General features: G+C 50.7%; 1 protein-coding gene across 1 annotated transcript in view; it reads left to right on the forward strand.

Annotated features, from left to right (window-relative positions):
- The window catches only part of LOC129381473 (adhesion G protein-coupled receptor B2-like), a 495,955-nt gene that overhangs the window by 14,194 nt on the left and 462,285 nt on the right, over window positions 1–19,476 (forward strand). The window lies entirely within an intron of this gene.

Genomic DNA, 19,476 nt, shown 5'->3' on the forward strand with positions numbered 1-19,476 from the left:
AGCGGCGGCGAGCCCCAACTGGAATTACGGCTGCACTGGCTTTTGTAGTTGCGTCGAAAATACCGTGCTCATAGCCATCCTGTGTGGCCAGGTGACTGTGTCGACGGTGGCTGGAAATGGTGGTGCGGGGTTAACTTTGGTTTCGGCTAGGCTGGTAACGGCATGACGCAGGCAGGCTGGCTCTCTGGGTTGAACTTCTGGGGATGGCCAGGTGGAACCGAAGAATCCGAGCACCATGATCCATAGTGAAAGAACCTGCGTTTGAAAGGGCACATTCTCGACCATGGCCGAAGCGATGGCGTGCATAGGAGAAATGGATTGGCCAAAGGGCATGACTCTGAACTGAGATAATTCATCCGCCATGATGATGGCCCTCTTCTCACGGTCCGTTTCATCAAATGAAATCTTCCAGTAGCGGGATCAAAGATCCATGCACAAGAAGTACTTAGCTATGTGAAAGCAGTCCAAGGCGTCATCGACGCGTGGTAGTGCGTAGGCGTCTTTTTGCGTGATCTTGTTTAAGTGGCGGTAATCGACGCAATAACGCCAGGTGCCATTTTTTTCACAAGGACGACAGGCCAAGCGCAAGGGTTGGCTGATGGCTTGATGACCACTTCTGATGGGATTGCGGCAGTCGGAAGGTAAAACTCGGTATACAGTAGTAATGGGTGACTTCAATGCAAAACTGGAGAAAAACCAGGCTGGGGAACAAGCAATTGGCAACTACGGCGTCGATTCTAGGAACACTAGAGGAGAGATGCTGGCAGAATTCGCAGAAAGGAATAAGCTTCGAATAATGAACACCTTTTTCAAGAAGCGTAGCAACAGCAAGTGGACCCGGAAAAGTCGTAATGGTGAAACGAGAAATGAAATTCACTGCATACTTTCTTCTGATCCCAGCATAGTGCAGGATGTAGAAGTGAAAGGTGGGGTAAAGGTGCAATGATCGTAGGTTAGTGAGGGCTAGGATTCGCCTCAATATGAAGAGAGAAAGAGCAAAATTGGTTAAGAAGAAAGAGGTCTACCTTGAGGCAGTAAGAGTAAAAGCAGACAAATTCAGGTTGGTACCTGCAAACGAATATGTAGCCTTAGAACAGAGAGATGACGATGACATAGAGTTAATCAATGAAACCGTAACGAGGCTGGCTTCAGAGGCAGCAGTTGAAGTGGGATGCAAGGCACCAAGGCAACCAGTAGGCAAGCTCTCCCAAGTAGCGCCTTGTCCTGTCTGTATTCCTTCCTGTGTGCCGTCACTATTGGCGCTCCATCTATTGAAAGAGACCTAAACAAGAAACGACAAAGAATGAAAGTGTCCAACTCAAGAGATAAGATAGATTTCGCGGAACTGTCAAAACTGATCAACAAAACGAAACAAGTGATATTAGAAATTATAACATTAAGATACTGAAGAAGCCGTAAAATAAGGAACAGGATAGAGAAACTCCTCCTATAACTAGAGATGAGGTCAGAAGGGCCTTGCAAGACATGAAACGGGGAAAAGCGGCAGGAGAGGATGGAATAACAGTCAATTTAATCAAAGATGTAGGAGACATAATGCTAGAAAAACTGGCGGTTCTCTATAGGAAGTGTCTACCGACTGCAAGGGCCACAGAAAACAGGAAGAATGCAAACATCATACTAATCCACAAAATGGGAGATGTTAAAGAGCTGAAACATACGGCCTCTCCATACGGCTTTCATAGATTACGAAAAAGCATTTGATTCAGTAGAGATGCCAGCAGTCATAGAGACAGTGCGTAATCAACGAGTCATCATCATCATCATCAGCCTGGTTACGCCCACTGCAGGGCAAAGGCCTCTCCCATACTTCTCCAACTACCCCGGTCATGTGCTAATTGTGGCCATGTTGTCCCTGCGAACTTCTTAATCTCATCCGCCCACCTAACTTTCTGCCGCCCACTGCTACGCTTCCCTTCCCTTGGAATCCATTCGTAACTCTTAATGACCATCGGTTATCTTCCCTCCTCAATACGTGTCCTGCCCATGCCCATTTCTTTTTCTTGATTTCAACTAAGATATCATCAACTCGCGTTTGTTCCCTCACCCAATCTGCTCTTTTCTTATCCCTTAACGTTACACCTATCATTCTTCTTTCCATAGCTCGTTGCGTCGTCCTCAATTTAAGTAGAATCCTTTTGGTAAGCCTCCAGGTTTCTGCCCCGTACGTGAGTACTGGTAAGACACAGCTGTTATAAACTTTTCTCTTGAGGGATAATGGCAACCTGCTGTTCATGATCTGAGAATGCCTGCCAAACGCACCCCAGCCCATTCTTATTCTTCTGATTATTTCAGTCTCATGATCCGGATCCGCAGTCACTACTTGTCCTAAGTAGATGTATTCCCTTACCTCTTCCAGTGCCTTACAACCTATTGTAAACTGCTGTTCCCTTCCGAAACTGTTAAACAGTACTTTAGTTTTCTGCAGATTAATTTTTAGACCAAGCCTTCGGTTTTGCCTCTCCAGGTCAGTGAGCATGCATTGCAGTTGGTCCGCTGAGTTACTAAACAAGGCAATATCATCAGCGAATCGCAAGTTACGAAGGTATTCTCCATTAACTCTTATCCCCAATTCTTCCCAATCCAGGTCTCTGAGTACCTCCTGTAAACACGCTGTGAATAGCATTGGAGAGATCGTATCTCCCTGCCTGACGCCTTTCTTTATTGGGATTTTATTGCTTTCTTTATGGAGGACTACGGTGGCTGTGGAGCGGCTATAGATATCTTTCAGTATTTTTACATACGGCTCGTCTACACCCTGATTCCGCAATGCCTCCATGACTGCTGCGGTTTCGACTGAATCAAACGATTTCTCGTAATCAATGAAAGCTATATACAAAGGGTGGTTATATTCCCCACATTTTTCTATCACCTGATTGATAGTGTGAATATGGTCTATTGTTGAGTAGCCTTTACGGAATCCTGCCTGGTTCTTTGGTTGACGGAAGTCTAAGGTGTTCCTGATTCTATTTGCAATTACCTTAGTAAATACTTTGTAGGCCACGGACAGTAAGCTGATCGGTCTATAACTTTTCAAGTCCTTGGCGTCCCCTTTCTTATGGATTAGGATTATGTTAGCGTTTTTCCAAGATTACGGCACGCTCGAAGTCATGAGGCATTGCGTATACAGGGTGGCCAGTTTCCATACACCAATCTGCCCACCATCCTTCAACAAATCTGCTGTTACCTGATCCTCCCCAGCTGCCTTCCCCCTTTGCATAGCTCCCAAGGCTTTCTTTACTTCTTCCGGCGTTACCAGTGGGATTTCGAATTCCTCTAGACTATTCTCTCTTCCAATATCATCTTGGGTGCCACTGGTACTGTATATATCTCTATAGAACTCCTCAGCGACTTGAATTATCGCATCCATATTAGTAATGATATTGCCGGCTTTGTCTCTTAGCGCATACCTCCGATTCTTGCCAATTCCTAGTTTCTTCGTCACTGCTTTTAGGCTTCCTCCGTTCCTGAGACCATGTTCGATTCTATCCATAATATACTTCCTTATGTCAGCTGTCTTACGTTTGTTGATTAACTTAGAAAGTTCTGCCAGTTCTATTCTAGCTGTAGGGTCAGAGTCTTTCATACATTGGCGTTTCTTGATCAGATCTTTCGTCTCCTGCGATAGCTTACTGGTATCCTGTCTAACGGAGTTACCACCGACTTGTATTGCACACTCCTTAATGATGTCCACAAGATTGTCGTTCATTGCTTCAACACTAAGGTCCTCTTGCTGAGTTAAAGCCGAATACCTGTTCTGTAGCTTGATCTGGAATTCCTCTATTTTCCCTCTTACCGCTAACTAATTGATCGGCTTCTTATGTACCAGTTTCTTCCGTTCCCTCCTCAGGTCTAGGCTAATGCGAGTTCTTACCGTCCTATGGTCACTGCAGCGCACCTTGCCGAGCACGTCCACAACTTGTATGATGCCAGGGTTAGCGCAGAGTATAAAGTCTATTTCATTTCTAGTCTCGCCGTTCGGGCTCCTCCACGTCCACTTTCGACTATCCCGCTTGCGGAAGAAGGCATTCATTATCCGCATATTACTCTGTTCCGCAAACTTTACTAATAACTCTCTCCTGCTATTCCTAGTGCCTATGCCATATTCCCCCACTGCCTTGTCTCCAACCTGCTTCTTGCCTACCTTGGCATTGAAGTCGCCCATCAGTAAAGTGTATTTTGTTTTGACTTTACCTATCACCGATTCCACGTCTTCATAGAAGCTTTCCACTTCCTGGTCATCATGACTGGATCAAGGAGTACTGACCGCTTACGTAAATACCCTGGGCAATATCTACGGTGATTCCACAGCCACCTTAATTCTACACAAGAAAAGCAGGGAAATACCTATAAAGAAAGTAGTCAGACTGGGAGACACAATCTCTCCAATGCTATTCACTGCGTCCTTGGAAAAGTATTCAAGCTAATAAACTAGGAAGGTTTAAGATTAAGGATTGATAGCGAATTGCTCAGCAACAGTCGGTTTGCCGATGACTTTGTTCTATTCAGCAACACTGCAGACGAATTACAGCAAATGTTTGAGGGCCTTCACAGGGAAAGTGTAAGAGTGGGGTTGAAGATTATTATGCAGAAGACAAAGATAATGATGTATAACGGGGCAAGGGAACAAGAGTTCAGGATCGCAAGTGAGCATCTAGAGACGAATCACAGGCAACCCTGACCATGAGAAGGAAATTCAAAGAAGAAAAATGGGTTGGATCGCATACGGCAGACATGAGCTCGTGACTGGAAGCTTACCATTATCATTGAAAAGAAAGGTATACAATCAGTGCATTTTACCGGTGCTGACACATGGAGCTGTAATGCGCAGATTAGATAACCGTTGGACAAATAGGTTGACAGAATGGGTACCAAGACAAGGGAAGCGCAGTAGAGGACGGCAATAGACTAGATGGTGCGACGAAATTAGGAAATTTGCGGGTGCTAGTTGGAATCGGTTGGCACAGGACAGGGGTAATAGGAGATCGCAGGGAGAGTCCTTTGTCATGCAGCAGACATAAAAGAGGCTGATATTAATGATGATGATGATTGCATGACTCGGCGTTCAGCATGCGATACTTGGTAGGGACGGCGACGAATACGATGCACGTCTCCAGTGTTTATGCGGTGGTGAACAACAGATGTTTGGTCTAAAGGCCTGTCACCGAAATCAAAGATGTCACTTTAGGGTTCGAGCAGGAGACGTATGTCCGTGGCCTGGCAGGAGGTGAGCTCAGGTGCAATCATTTTCGCGAAGTCATCTGTTAAAGAACCACCGCGGTAAGCTGCAATTGGCGCTAATGAACCACTATCGGCATTAAGACTCTCAGTGTCAAATTCGGAACTACTAGAAATGCTGGCTAAGAACATGGCGGCCGCAAGCACTTCAGGGCACAGGCTGAAGTTCACAAGCGGTAGAAAGACGTCGTTATTAGTAAGTGTGACCAGCGTATGCGTAACAGCAACATTCGGGTTCAAAAGCACGTCGACGATGGGGCGAAGCACACATTCACCGTCAGGAACCTGTGGCTGGGCGGTGAAATTGACGTAAGTGACTGCCTCAGGTGGCTGACGCACATCGTGAAGCGAGCACGAGTGCGGTGGGGCGGTGCTAGGAGCATCGGCGACTTGAGACAGTTCCAACTAAAGAACGCTGGTTGCGCAGTCTATGAGAGCCGAATGATTGGTTAAGAAGTCAAATCCAAACCTCGTGAGGGCAGTTGTCAACCACAGCAAAGAAAACAGAAGTATAGTTGCCGGCTATCTTTAAACGAGCAGTACACATTTCAAACAACCAACACGCTACTGTCGGCCACACGAAGCACTCAGGCAGCTGCTGAGGTTAGGACCTTCTTTAAACGTGTACGTAGGCTAGCACTTATCACAGATGCGTGGTCTTCAGTGTCGACGAGTGCTTGGACAGGTACACCGTCTATTTTAACGTCAATTACACTTCTCCTTGTGGGCATAGACAGAGGATTTGCTGCAGTAGTGGGCAATGCAGCACCAACTCTGAGGGGCCCATTCCTTAGTTTTCCAAAGAGATTTGGCCAAAAGCCACAGGGTACGAAATACGAAATGGCAGTGGCGAACGAGAAGATGGGCAAAGTGCTTGCGGTGAACGACACTGGTTTCCGCGCGGCGATGGTCAGCGACTGTACCACGTGTTCAGCAGAGTTGTCGGCGCTGTTAGACTTGGCGGTGGGCGAAACAATGCGAACATTTCCATCAAAACGGTTCAGGTTGGTCGGCGTGCGAGGTGTTGAGCGCCACGAGTTGCCACAGTATCGGGTGACATGACCAATGCGGCGACAGGATAAACATATTGCCTGGTCGTCCGCAGTTCTCCACTCAATCGGGTTGCGGTAACGCGGAGAGAAGCGTCAGGGTGGAGCGAAAATAGTAGAAGGGTGTTCGTTGGCTCTGGGGTTGGCGACAGGACAGACAGAATACAAATCAATGTTTTCAAGTTCCTGGCGATCGATGGCTTGTACGAAGGGAACTGGAAAAGGGTAGCATGAGGGCTACGTGAAGAGAAAGCTGCGGGCCCCACCGCATCCAGTCCACGTCGAACGATTGGAACCACGTCCTCTTATGGCGACGCATGCTGCTGTTCGGGTTGATCTTCACACGTCGACGTTGCGACAATATTTTAAGTCTGGGGAATGGTGGCAAGATGCGTCGGCTTTTGGCCTGCTCGAATTGTCGGCACTCTTTCATGATAACATCAACTCTCGAGCAGCTTTTGCAATGAGCAGATTAAAGACGTCGTCAGCAATGCCCTTCAGCACGTGCGCGACCTTCTTAGCTTCTGTCATGTCGTGATCGGCTTTACGACAAAGTGCCAGCACATCCTGGATCTACGAGAGATAGGACTCCGCGGGGGATTGGGCACGGGAGGCCAGTTCCTGGCTTTGGGACAATTTTACGGCCGGCTGGTTTGCCCTCTGAAGAAGCTAAGAAGCTAACCACCTGGTTAACCAGATGGTTAGCTCCTCTTCGTTGTTTTCGTACCACACCGTTGCCCTGCCTCTTAGGTAGAACAACAGGTTAGCTAGCATAAGCGTAAGGTCCCACTGTTGATTCCATTCACGCGTTCGTACATCGCCACCCACACGTCAACGTCGGCGCCATCGGTCCCGCAGAAAGTTCCAGGATCCATGGGTTGCACAACCACAACCGAAGGGGACAGCGACGTAGCTGGCGACGGTGACGCTGGACGCGACAACGACCTCGATCCCGCGTGCTCATCGTCATTGATTGTGGGAACGGTGATGCGACGTTCACTGCAGAGCTCCGTTTCCAGCCGTGGTACCCAGCACCTTCCACCAGTATGTTACGGGGATGTTGGGAGCATAGAAAGGCTGTACTTACAGTATATACACAAGCAGAGTCAGTGTAGTTAAAAGTGGCTGACCAGCAACAACACGCAACAGCCAGCGTCTCACGATCTTCTTCCTCTTCTTTTATCCTTCCGTAACAATATGTAGAGCGGCTAAAGAAATTATCAAATGGTGAAAGTAACCATACAACTCTAGAAGCAGAGATGACACACGACGAACACGCATTGATGTCGTGCCATGTGTCCATAGCTTTTCCCACTGACTAAATAACGTTGCCAATCGGTTTTGCGTTGACGTTCTTTTCAAGGCTCCTTACAAGCTGCAAAGAATTTGCCAGGTGGTGGCCAAAGAGTTTGACAAAACGAACACGAAAAAGTGCATCTGTGCTCTCAAAGAAGACGCCAAGTTCACCAAGTTGGTGTAGTGTGCATGTTTCTATTAAAGGCCAACTGTAACAAAATTTCACCTGGGCTAACTTGACTATAAATGCCGAGCATATACTCTCAATGTGATCTTGGCAAAGCCGTAGGGCTGGTAATCACCTAATTTTCTGATTAGCAGCTATTAAAGGGAAGCTGAAGAGTCTGTCGAATTCAATAAGACGCTCATATACGGATGCGGGAACCTTGTAAACCATGTAGGTAAAATTTGGGTTTTTTTTTCAATTAGGAGCGACGTAATCGTCGGGTAAAATTGCGCTGTAGCTCCGCCCCCCGTCGAATTCCGCGCGCTGCTGCTGACGCTGACGATGTGATCAGAGACCGGAAACCACCGTGTTGTGACGTCAACACTAGTGTTTCGTTCCTTCGCAGCCTCCGCGACCGTGCCTGACCGCGCTTGTTTCTGCGTGCGTGCCATCGTAATATGCTTAGATCGACCCTGCATTCCTTTGTTGGTGCGTCTGCGTGTATGTAGAGTGTAGAGTATGTGTATATGTACGCTCCTTTGTGTTAGCACGCTGAACGGAAGGTGCATGTTTATCTCCCTCCCTTGACGCAGGTTTCGTCGCAAAGAGCCGCGAATTTTCTATTTGCACGTGTGTTGTAAAACAGCCTGCATGCTGCTACCATAACGCAGTGCAATTGTAGAGTTTGCATGTGCTGGAAAGCCGGCGCACGCCAGGACGCTACGCTCCCCCCTTCTCTCGCGCACAGCGAGAAACCGACCGTCCCACGTAGCCGACGGAATTCGCCGCCTTTACGACTTCGGTTACGAGTAGTGTGCGAATGGCGCACAGATAAAGGTCACTACACGTACTGCATGAACCGAGAAGCTTTTCACGCGTTTAATCCGTCATTGTAGATTGCCGACAGCTTTGGACAGCGCACAAATGCCGATGATCGCATGCCCGCTTACGTTCCACGAGGAGGCATGCAGGAACACAACACTATAGTTGTTTGACTGGAAACGAGCTCACTAGATCGGCGAAAGATCGGCGAGATCACTAGATCGCTTTGCAAAAAACATACTCACCAAAGAGCATTTCCAACACGAGGAGATCCCAAGACTTCGCTTTCGTTCGCGTCGAAAGCACTGCTCGCACCAGCAACGTTTGCTTCTTCGAGAGGCCGGCTCTTCGCAATCGGCTCGTACATGTAGGGAGTAACGCCGAACTCCCCAGAAAAACGCAGTCTCTCTAAATTTGCCATTACCGTCTCAGAAAACAGCACCAAACTACCTGGCACCGCGCTTCATGTGTAGCGGCAGCGGTCGGTTACTAGTGTTGACGTCACGAGGCGCCCGACCAATCACAGGCGGAAACGAGACGCGCGAGCTGGGCGTGTCCTCTGCTGCACTTTTCGTCGAAATAAAATATACTTGCGCTTTCTTTCGCTCAATTTCGATACGATATTCGAATTCGGAGGGTTGAAAACCATTATGTACAGATGTTCACTCATCTTTTCTGGAAAACCTTTCAGCTTCCCTTTATATAGCGGCTATGCAGACGACGCGTGCTCCTGGAGGCAAACGGGTAGTGTTGCGAAATGACGAATATCGAAAAAAATTCGGAGTTCCGCCCAAAAACCGAAGCACGGATTGCGATAGCAGACTAGTAGATAGCTGTGCAAAGAAAGAACAGTAGATTTATCAGCCGTGCGAGCTTGTTAACGTTCGCTTACTAACTAAATTAACAGTGATAGAATGTTTAGTGTGACTCAACGAAGGCTTAGAAAGAAAGAGACACACAGGGACAGCGTTGTGGTTGTATCTGTTTCTTTCTACGTCCTTGTTCAGGCGTGCGTACGTACTATATCATGGATTCAAACCATCTTAGGGGTGGCAGTGGTGCGACACGGTCACGCGCATTGACTTTCCTGCTTTTTGCAGCTTGGCTACACGGTGGCTGGAGGCTGCTTCGGAAGCTTGTTTTCAGCGCTGGACAATACTGCACTGCCAAGGGGTGGATCCTAATCTGCCAAGAAAGAGATTGTCATTGCCGACTGCTATCAGCCTGCACCTGCTACCGAGCATGCGCCGACATCACCTCCACCTGGGTCAATTATAAAAGGAGCCTGCTAAGGCTGCAGACGCTTTGTTCAGCAGTAGTGCGACACGATCACGCGCATTGACTTTCCTGCTTTTTGCAGCTTGACTACACGGTGGCTGGAGGCTGCATCGGAAGCTTGTTTTCAGCGCTGGACAAGACTGCACTGCCAAGGGGTGGATCCTAATCTACCAAGAAAGAGATTGTCATCGCCGACTGCTATCAGCCTGCACCTGCTATCGAGCATGCGCCCATTTCACCCCCACCTGGGTCAATTATAAAAGGAGCCTGCTAAGGCTGCAGACGCTTTGTTCAGCAGTGGTGCGACACGGTAACGCGCATTGACTTTCCTGCTTTTTGCCGCTTGACTACACGGTGGCTGGAGGCTGCATCGGAAGCTTGTTTTCAGCGCTGGACAATACTGCACTGCCAAGGGGTGGATCCTAATCTACCAAGACAGAGATTGTCATCGCCGACTGCTATCAGCCTGCACCTGCTACCGAGCATGCGCCCATATCACCCCCACCTGGGTCAATTATAAAAGGAGCCTGCTAAGGCTGCAGACGCTTTGTTCAGCAGTGGTGCGACACGGTCACGCGCATTGACTTTCCTGCTTTTTGCAGCTTGGCTACACGGTGGCTGGAGGCTGCATCGGAAGCTTGTTTTCAGCGCTGGACAAGACTGCACTGCCAAGGGGTGGATCCTAATCTGCTAAGAAAGAGATTGTCATCACCGACTGCTATCAGCCTGCACCTGCTACCGAGCATGCGCCGATATCACCCCCACCTGGGTCAATTATAAAAGGAGCCTGCTAAGGCTGCAGACGCTTTGTTCAGCACTGGTGCCACACGATCACACACATTCAGTTTCCTCGTTTTTGCAGCTTGACTACACGGTAGCTGGAGGCTGCATCGGAAGCTTGTTTTCAGCGCTGGACAATACTGCACTGCCAAGGGGTGGATCCTAATCTGCCAAGAAAGAGATTGTCATCACTGACTGCTATCAGCCTGCACCTGCTACCGAGCATGCGCCCAAATCACCCCCACCTGGGTCAATAATAAAAGGAGCCTGCTAAGGCTGCAGACGCTTTGTTCAGCAGTAGTGCGACACGATCACGCGCATTGACTTTCCTGCTTTTTGCAGCTTGACTACACGGTGGCTGGAGGCTGCATCGGAAGCTTGTTTTCAGCGCTGGACAATACTGCACTGCCAAGGGGTGTATCCTAATCTGCCAAGAAAGAGATTGTCATTGCCGACTGCTATCAGCCTGCACCTACTACCGAGCATGCGCCGACATCACCTCCACCTGGGTCAATTATAAAAGGAGCCTGCTAAGGCTGCAGACGCTTTGTTCAGCAGTAGTGCGACACGATCACGCGCATTGACTTTCCTGCTTTTTGCAGCTTGACTACACGGTGGCTGGAGGCTGCATCGGAAGCTTGTTTTCAGCGCTGGACAATACTGCACTGCCAAGGGGTGGATCCTGATCTGCCAAGAAAGAGTTTGTCATTGCCGACTGCTATCAGCCTGCACCTGCTACCGAGCATGCGCCGACATCACCCCCACCTGGGTCAATTATAAAAGGAGCCTGCTAAGGCTGCAGACGCTTTGTTTAGCAGTGGTGCGACACGATCACGCGCATTGACTTTCCTGCTTTTTGCAGCTTGACTACACGGTGGCTGGAGGCTGCTTCGGAAGCTTGTTTTCAGCGCTGGACAATACTGCACTGCCAAGGGGTGGATCCTAATCTGCCAAGAAAGAGATTGTCATCACTGACTGCTATCAGCCTGCACCTGCTACCGAGCATGCGCCCAAATCACCCCCACCTGGGTCAATAATAAAAGGAGCCTGCTAAGGCTGCAGACGCTTTGTTCAGCAGTAGTGCGACACGATCACGCGCATTGACTTTCCTGCTTTTTGCAGCTTGACTACACGGTGGCTGGAGGCTGCATCGGAAGCTTGTTTTCAGCGCTGGACAATACTGCACTGCCAAGGGGTGTATCCTAATCTGCCAAGAAAGAGATTGTCATTGCCGACTGCTATCAGCCTGCACCTACTACCGAGCATGCGCCGACATCACCTCCACCTGGGTCAATTATAAAAGGAGCCTGCTAAGGCTGCAGACGCTTTGTTCAGCAGTAGTGCGACACGATCACGCGCATTGACTTTCCTGCTTTTTGCAGCTTGACTACACGGTGGCTGGAGGCTGCATCGGAAGCTTGTTTTCAGCGCTGGACAATACTGCACTGCCAAGGGGTGGATCCTGATCTGCCAAGAAAGAGTTTGTCATTGCCGACTGCTATCAGCCTGCACCTGCTACCGAGCATGCGCCGACATCACCCCCACCTGGGTCAATTATAAAAGGAGCCTGCTAAGGCTGCAGACGCTTTGTTTAGCAGTGGTGCGACACGATCACGCGCATTGACTTTCCTGCTTTTTGCAGCTTGACTACACGGTGGCTGGAGGCTGCTTCGGAAGCTTGTTTTCAGCGCTGGACAATACTGCACTGCCAAGGGGTGGATCCTAATCTGCCAAGAAAGAGATTGTCATCACCGACTGCTATCAGCCTGCACCTGCTACCGAGCATGCACCGACATCACCCCCACCTGGGTCAAATATAAAAGGAGCCTGCTAAGGCTGCAGACGCTTTGTTTAGCAGTGGTGCGACACGATCACGCGCATTGAATTTCCTGCTTTTTGCAGCTTGACTACAGGGTGGCTGGAGGCTGCATCGGAAGCTTGTTTTCAGCGCTGGACAATACTGAGCTGCCAAGGGGTGGATCCTAATCTGCCAAGAAAGAGATTGTCATCACCGACTGCTATCAGCCTGCACCTGCTACCGAGCATGCGCCCACATCACCCCCACCTGGGTCAATTATAAAAGGAGCCTGCTGTTGGAATCTCATCGCTGACGCCCGTTGTTGCAAATGGGTCGCAAGCCCCAAGGGTAGCGTTGGCCTGGCGGCCTGGGGCACAACTGGAAGCATCCGAAGGTCCCGGCAAAGCATGAGTCGACTGGTAACAGAACAACTTGTTTATTCTAACATCGCAAAAGAGCGGGCGGTCAGGTCGACCGAAGTGGAGAGACGGGAGAGCACATAACTCAACGGAAGAAATCGGAGCCTCTCTCTTGGCGTCCGGGGGCAGCTGCTCTTATACTCTCGGAGTCGAGGGCAAGAGGAAGGCCTCGTGACGAGACCACGTGACGGCGTGGCACGGACAGGCTGAGAGACACGCTGAGACGAGTGTAGTGACGCATCCGCCAAGCCGGCGCCTGTCAGGCCTCCTCGCTTCACACTTGGGGAGCTCCTCTCCCCGGCTGCCGCGCTTTGACAAGCGTGGGCACACACACGCACACACGAAGACACGTGGCACTGAAACACGCCTGGACGCGCTTGGCGGGGAGGCTTTGCGGCAGCTCCGAACGGGCCAAAATGTCCGCCGCTTTGAACGAAGCCCCGGCGTCCGTTGCATCCGCGCCGGCTATACCGCGCGTCGTAGGCGAAACGTAACAGACCGCCCCGCCGGGGGAAGGAGATCCCGATGGTCAGGGGACTGCATCCGCTGTCCGGAGGGATGTCGCTTGATGATGCTCATAACCGAAGTCGGTCGTCCTTCGGCGTTTCTTGAGCGCAGCGCACAGAGAAGGCCTCGTTCTCTCGTTCAGGTTCACACAGGACACTGCAAAGTGACTTCGGGAGAGTTGACATTTTTGTTCTCGTTCCCGGCAAGCGTTAGAACTACGCCGAAACTCAACCGCTCAGTCAGCAAGCACGGCACAACCCTCACTAAGCCCTGCCAGGCTCTTTCCCCTTTTATACTACTGCCTAGTTCCTTACAGTAGTTTAGCAGCACTCAGAACGCGTCCACAAATCGGAAAATTGCACTAGAAAGCACATCATCACTTTGAAACACTACACAAAAGCAATATGTTAAAAATCCTGCCTCAGGAAGAAAAACATCAGTAACAAACAATTTTGAGGCTGATTCCCACGTTAGGGGCTTCGACTTAAGCCATCGGCGTTACCGTTGAGACTCCCCTTTTTGTAACGCACCTCAAAGGAATATTGTTGCAAAGCGAGGCTCCAGCGCAGGAGGCGGCCATTTTTGGGAGAGATGGTCTGCAGCCATTGGAGAGGGCAGTGATCCGTCTCAATGATAAACCTCGAGCCAGCTAGGTAACATGACAATTTCTGAACGGCCCACACGATACACGCACACTCTTTCTCGGTGGCGCTGTACGCCTGCTCACGACTGGTCAGCTTACGACTAGCATACAGGACGGGGTGTTCTACTTCTCCATTTTCCCGTTGGCGCAGTACAACGCCCATGCCTCGCTCACTAGCATCGCACTGAACAACGAACCCTTTTGTGTAGTCTGGCGATCGTAGCACAGGCTGGCTTGTTAGGGCGCTCTTTAGGGCGCTAAAAGCTCTTTCCTTTGTCTCGTCCCATACGACTGTTTGGGGCTCTGTTTTTCTTAGAGCATCCGTCAGGGGAGCCGCGATATCAGAGTACCTGGGGATGTACCTCTGATAGTAGCCGGCGACACCTAAGAACGACCGAATATCGGTCTTCGTGCGCGGTTGCGGGAAGTCTCGCACAGCGGCCACCTTTATTTCAGAGGGGCGGCGACGACCCCGTCCAATCACGTGACCGAGGTAGACAACCTCGGCCTGTGCTAACTGGCACTTGGGAGCCTTGACTGTCAAGCCCGCATCGCGCAGGCGGGTTAGCACTGCCCGCAAGTGGGCCATATGCTCAGGCCAGGATGCGGAGAATATCGCTACGTCGTCTAGATACGGTAAAGCGAATTCTTGCTGTCCCCGCAACACTTTATCCATGAGGCTTGAAAAGCAGTATGGCGCGTTCTTCAAGCCAAAACTCAAAACTTTAGGAGGGAACGTTCCCATTTATTGAAATGAAGACCGCATACCTACTAGCCTCTTCTGTAAGTGGAACCTGCCAATAACCCCTGACAAGATCTAGGGTGGAAATAAACTGAGCGCTACTAACTTTCTGAAGGCGCTCCTCGATGTTAGGGATCGGATAAATTTGATCCTTAGTGATGGAATTAAGCCTGCGGTAGTCGACGCAAGGACGAGGTTTCTTGCCCGGTACCTCAACTAAAATCAAAGGGGAGGTGTAATCACTCTCACCCGCCTCAATAACACCGAGCTGTAGCATTTTCTTTACCTCAGCCTCCATAATATCGTGCTGGCGGGGTGACACCCGGTACGCCTTGGATCGTACTGGCTCTGGGGAGGTAAGTTCTATGTCATGAGTAAGGACAGAAGTCCTACCAGGCCTCTCAGAGAACAGACCTTGAAACTCTTGTAAGAGCTGGTGTAGTTCGGTTTTCTGCTCAGGCGACAGCGATGCTTTACTGATTAAGTCACTAATGACTTGATCGGTGTCTTTCCTGTTCGTCACTGAGCCCAGTCCCGGAAGCTCGACCGGAAGCTCTTCGGGAACGTTTACCATCATGCACACCACTGCTTCCCGTTGTTTATAGGGTTTGACCAGATTACAGTGTTACACTTGCTGTGCTTTCCGCTTTCCTGGCAGACTCACCACGTAGTTAACGTCCGACAGTTTTTGAACAATCCGTGCTGGGCCCTCCCACTGCATGTCGAGTTTGTTCTTTAGCGACGTGCGCAATATCATGACCTCATCGCCCACCTCAAAACGACGGGCCCTGGCTGTCCGATCATAATAAACCTTGGCCCTCTGCTGGGCCTTTGCCATTGCTTCACCTGACAACTCCTGTGCCCTTCTTAAGCGTTCGAGGAGCCTAAGCACGTACTCCACCACGACTGGGTCGTCGCCCCTGCCTTCCCACGATTCTCGAAGCATGCGAAGCGGAGATCGCAGCGAGCGACCGTACACCAGCTCAGCTGGCGAAAACCCCGTAGCCGCATGCGGCGCGGTCCGTAATGCAAACATCACCCCAGGCAGACACAGCTCCCAGTCAGTTTGATGTTCAAAACACAATGCTCTCAACACGCGCTTCATGACGGAGTGGAGCTTCTCAACGGAATTCGACTGGGGGTGGTGCACTGAGCTGTGTAACAGCTTTACCCCGCACCTTTCGAGAAAGGCTGTCGTCAAAGCGCTAGTAAACACTGTGCCCTGATCTGATTGGATTTCCGCAGGAAAACCAACTCGCGCAAATATGGACAGTAGTGCATTGACTATCTCAACTGAGCTGAGTTCTTTAAGCGGCACTGCTTCAGGGAACTTTGTCGCTGGGCAGATCACAGTCAAAATGTGTCTGTACCCCGTGGCTGTTACCGGCAGAGGTCCCACTGTATCAATAACGGGCCGTCTAAAAGGCTCCGTAATGATAGGTACCAACTTCAACGGCGCCCTCGATTTGTCCCCTGGTTTGCCAACCCGCTGACAGGTGTCACATGTCTTCATAAAGTGGTCTGCGTCCCGAAAACACCCTGGCCAATAGTACTCTTGCAAGAGACGGTCCTTAGTTTTCTTAACTCCTACGTGTCCGGACCACGAACCCCCATGCGACAAGCGCAACAGATCCTGACGGTAGCACTGAGGCACGATCAGCTGATCGAACTCCACTCCCCTGCGGTCTAGATACTTCCGGTACAGGATCCCACCTCTTTCCACAAAGCGAGCATTTTTCTTGGCGATACCTTCCTTGACAATGCAGCGTATGTTTTCTAGGCTGCCATCCTTCTTTTGCTCAGCCATCAAAGCCACCCGGCTGACTTTTAGCAACCTATTAAGTCCGTCTGACGTAGGCGCGATGAGCAAATCTGCAGATAGCTCTTCTAACTTTCCCGCATCGGGAATTTCCTCTCCAGTAGCTGGTGCCTTTAACGCTACAGGCTCAATTTTATTCAGTTCGGGCGTGCTCTGAATATCAGCTTGCTGCGCCTCTGACCCTTTCTCATCGTTCGACAACGTCGGCCCCGCAACTACCGCCTTTGCAGCGAGCTCCCGAACCTTCGATCTGGTTAAGGCCTGAACGCTAGCCTCACCAAACAAAAGCCCCTTCTCGCGCAGGAGGTGATCGGACCTGTTCGAAAATAGGTACGGGTACTGGGGGGGGCAGCATAGATGACACTGCGGCCTCCGTCTCAAGTGCTCCGAAAGGTCCTTCAATAAGCACTTTTGCTACGGGCAGACACACGCTATGAGCTTCCACGGCTTGCTTGATCCATGCGCACTCGCCCGTGAACATATCGGGTTTTACGTAAGAGGGGTGAACTACATCCATTGTAGCTGCGGAATCGCGAAGCACTCGGCACTCTTTCCCGTTCACGAGGAGGTCTCGCATGTAAGGCTCGAGAAGCTTCATGTTCTCGTCAGTGCTGCATAATGACAAAAACACTACTTTTGTTTTTGTTTCTGGACACTGCGCCAAAAGTGACCCGGCTTCTGGCACGTATAACACACGCGCGCTTGCCTCGTCTCGAACCGCTTTCTGCGTTCGGCTTCGGTTGCCGCCGTCTCCTTACGTTCGGTCGGACTGCTTTCACTCGCATCCGCACTACGTGTGTCCCCCTTTTCTCTCATGGGCGTGAACTTTGGCCTCTCAAACTTGGAGCCAAATTCACCCTTTTGACCGTCTGAGCCCGACGCGTCACAATCTCTTCGGCTAGCTCAGCGGCTCTAGCCACCGTACTAACGTCTGGCCTATCCAAGATCCAGTACCGCACGTTCTCAGGTAACCGACTATAAAACTGTTCTAGCCCGAAACACTGCAGAACTTTCTCGTGATCACCCAACGCTTTCTCTTCTTTGAGCCACTCCTGCATGTTTGACATAAGCCTGTAGGCAAACTCTGTATATGACTCACTTTTACCTTTCTCATTTTCCCGAAACTTCCGACGGAACGCCTCCGCTAACAGCCTGTACTTTTTTAGAAGACTCGATTTCACTTTGTCGAAATCCTCTGCCTCCTCTCTATTCAAGCGAGCGACTACGTCGGCCGCCTCGCCGGGTAACAAAGTGAGCAAGCGCTGTGGCCACGTTTCCCGAGAGAACCCCTGCTTCTCGCACGTTCGCTCAAAGTTAACCAGGAACAAACCAATGTCCTCTCCAAGCTTAAACGGCCGCATCAGGTCAGTCATTTTGAACAATACTCGTTCTCCTGCACCGTGTGCCTGACTTCCATTACGAGCGCGTTCCATCTCTACCTCGAGACGCTTCATTTCCAAAGCGTGTTGACGGTCGCGCTCTTTTTCTTGTTGCTCTCGCTCTTTCTGTTCTTTAAGTTCCTGTCTTTTTGCCGTCTCCCTCTCCTCAATGGTCTCAAGGCATTCCGACAGCTCGTCATCCTCAGCTTCTAACTCAAGAATAGCCCTTAGCAGTTCTGGTTTTCTGAGTTTGTCTGAGACATCCAGACCCAACTCTCTTGCAAGCTCCAGCAATTTCGGTTTGCGCAACGACTTCAAATCCATGGCTGCTCTGAATGCTGCTTTCTCTACTGCCTTCTATTGTCTTGCCGCAAACTAACCCGGCAGCAACGACAACCACAATTACCAGCTCTGTTTCTGACACTAACAAAAGCCTGGCAAAACTCAGAAGAAGAAAGTCCCGCACTCACCAAACCTCGCAGCCAAGAATTCAGCGCAGTCGTTCCGCTGCAGGCAACCAGTCATCACACAGGGCTCGTTGCACTGCTCCCGGATGGTCGTTGTGCTGCTCAGCATACAGTCAACCGCATATCTTCGCTGCTGGCCTCCGTTGTCGCGATTTCACCGCTGGCAGACAGTTGTTGGTATCTCAGCGCTGACGCCCGTTGTTGCAAATGGGTCGCAAGCCCCAAGGGTAGCGTTGGCCTGGCGGCCTGGGGCACAACTGGAAGCATCCGAAGGTCCCGGCAAAGCATGAGTCGACTGGTAACAGAACAACTTGTTTATTCTAACATCGCAAAAGAGCGGGCGGTCAGGTCGACCGAAGTGGAGAGACGGGAGAGCACATAACTCAACGGAAGAAATCGGAGCCTCTCTCTTGGCGTCCGGGGGCAGCTGCTCTTATACTCTCGGAGTCGAGGGCAAGAGGAAGGCCTCGTGACGAGACCACGTGACGGCGTGGCACGGACAGGCTGAGAGACACGCTGAGACGAGTGTAGTGACGCATCCGCCAAGCCGGCGCCTGTCAGACCTCCTCGCTTCACACTTGGGGAGCTCCTCTCCCCGGCTGCCGCGCTTTGACAAGCGTGGGCACACACACGCACACACGAAGACACGTGGCACTGAAACACGCCTGGACGCGCTTGGCGGGGAGGCTTTGCGGCAGCTCCGAACGGGCCAAAATGTCCGCCGCTTTGAACGAAGCCCCGGCGTCCGTTGCATCCGCGCCGGCTATACCGCGCGTCGTAGGCGAAACGTAACACTGCTAAAGCTGCAGCAGCTTTGTTTAGCAGTGGTGCGACACGATCACGCACATTCACTTTCCTCCTTTTTGCAGCTTGACTACACGGTGGCTGGAGGCTGCTTCGGAAGCTTGTTTTCAGCGCTGGACAATACTGCACTGCCAAGGGGTGGATCCTGATCTGCCAAGAAAGAGATTGTCATTGCCGACTGCTATCAGCCTGCACCGGCTACCGAGCATGCGCCGACATCACCCCCACCTGGGTCAATTATAAAAGGAGCC

The sequence above is a fragment of the Dermacentor andersoni genome, chromosome 11 (assembly GCF_023375885.2).
Source record: "Dermacentor andersoni chromosome 11, qqDerAnde1_hic_scaffold, whole genome shotgun sequence".
In the NCBI taxonomy this organism is placed as follows: Eukaryota; Metazoa; Arthropoda; class Arachnida; order Ixodida; family Ixodidae; genus Dermacentor; species Dermacentor andersoni.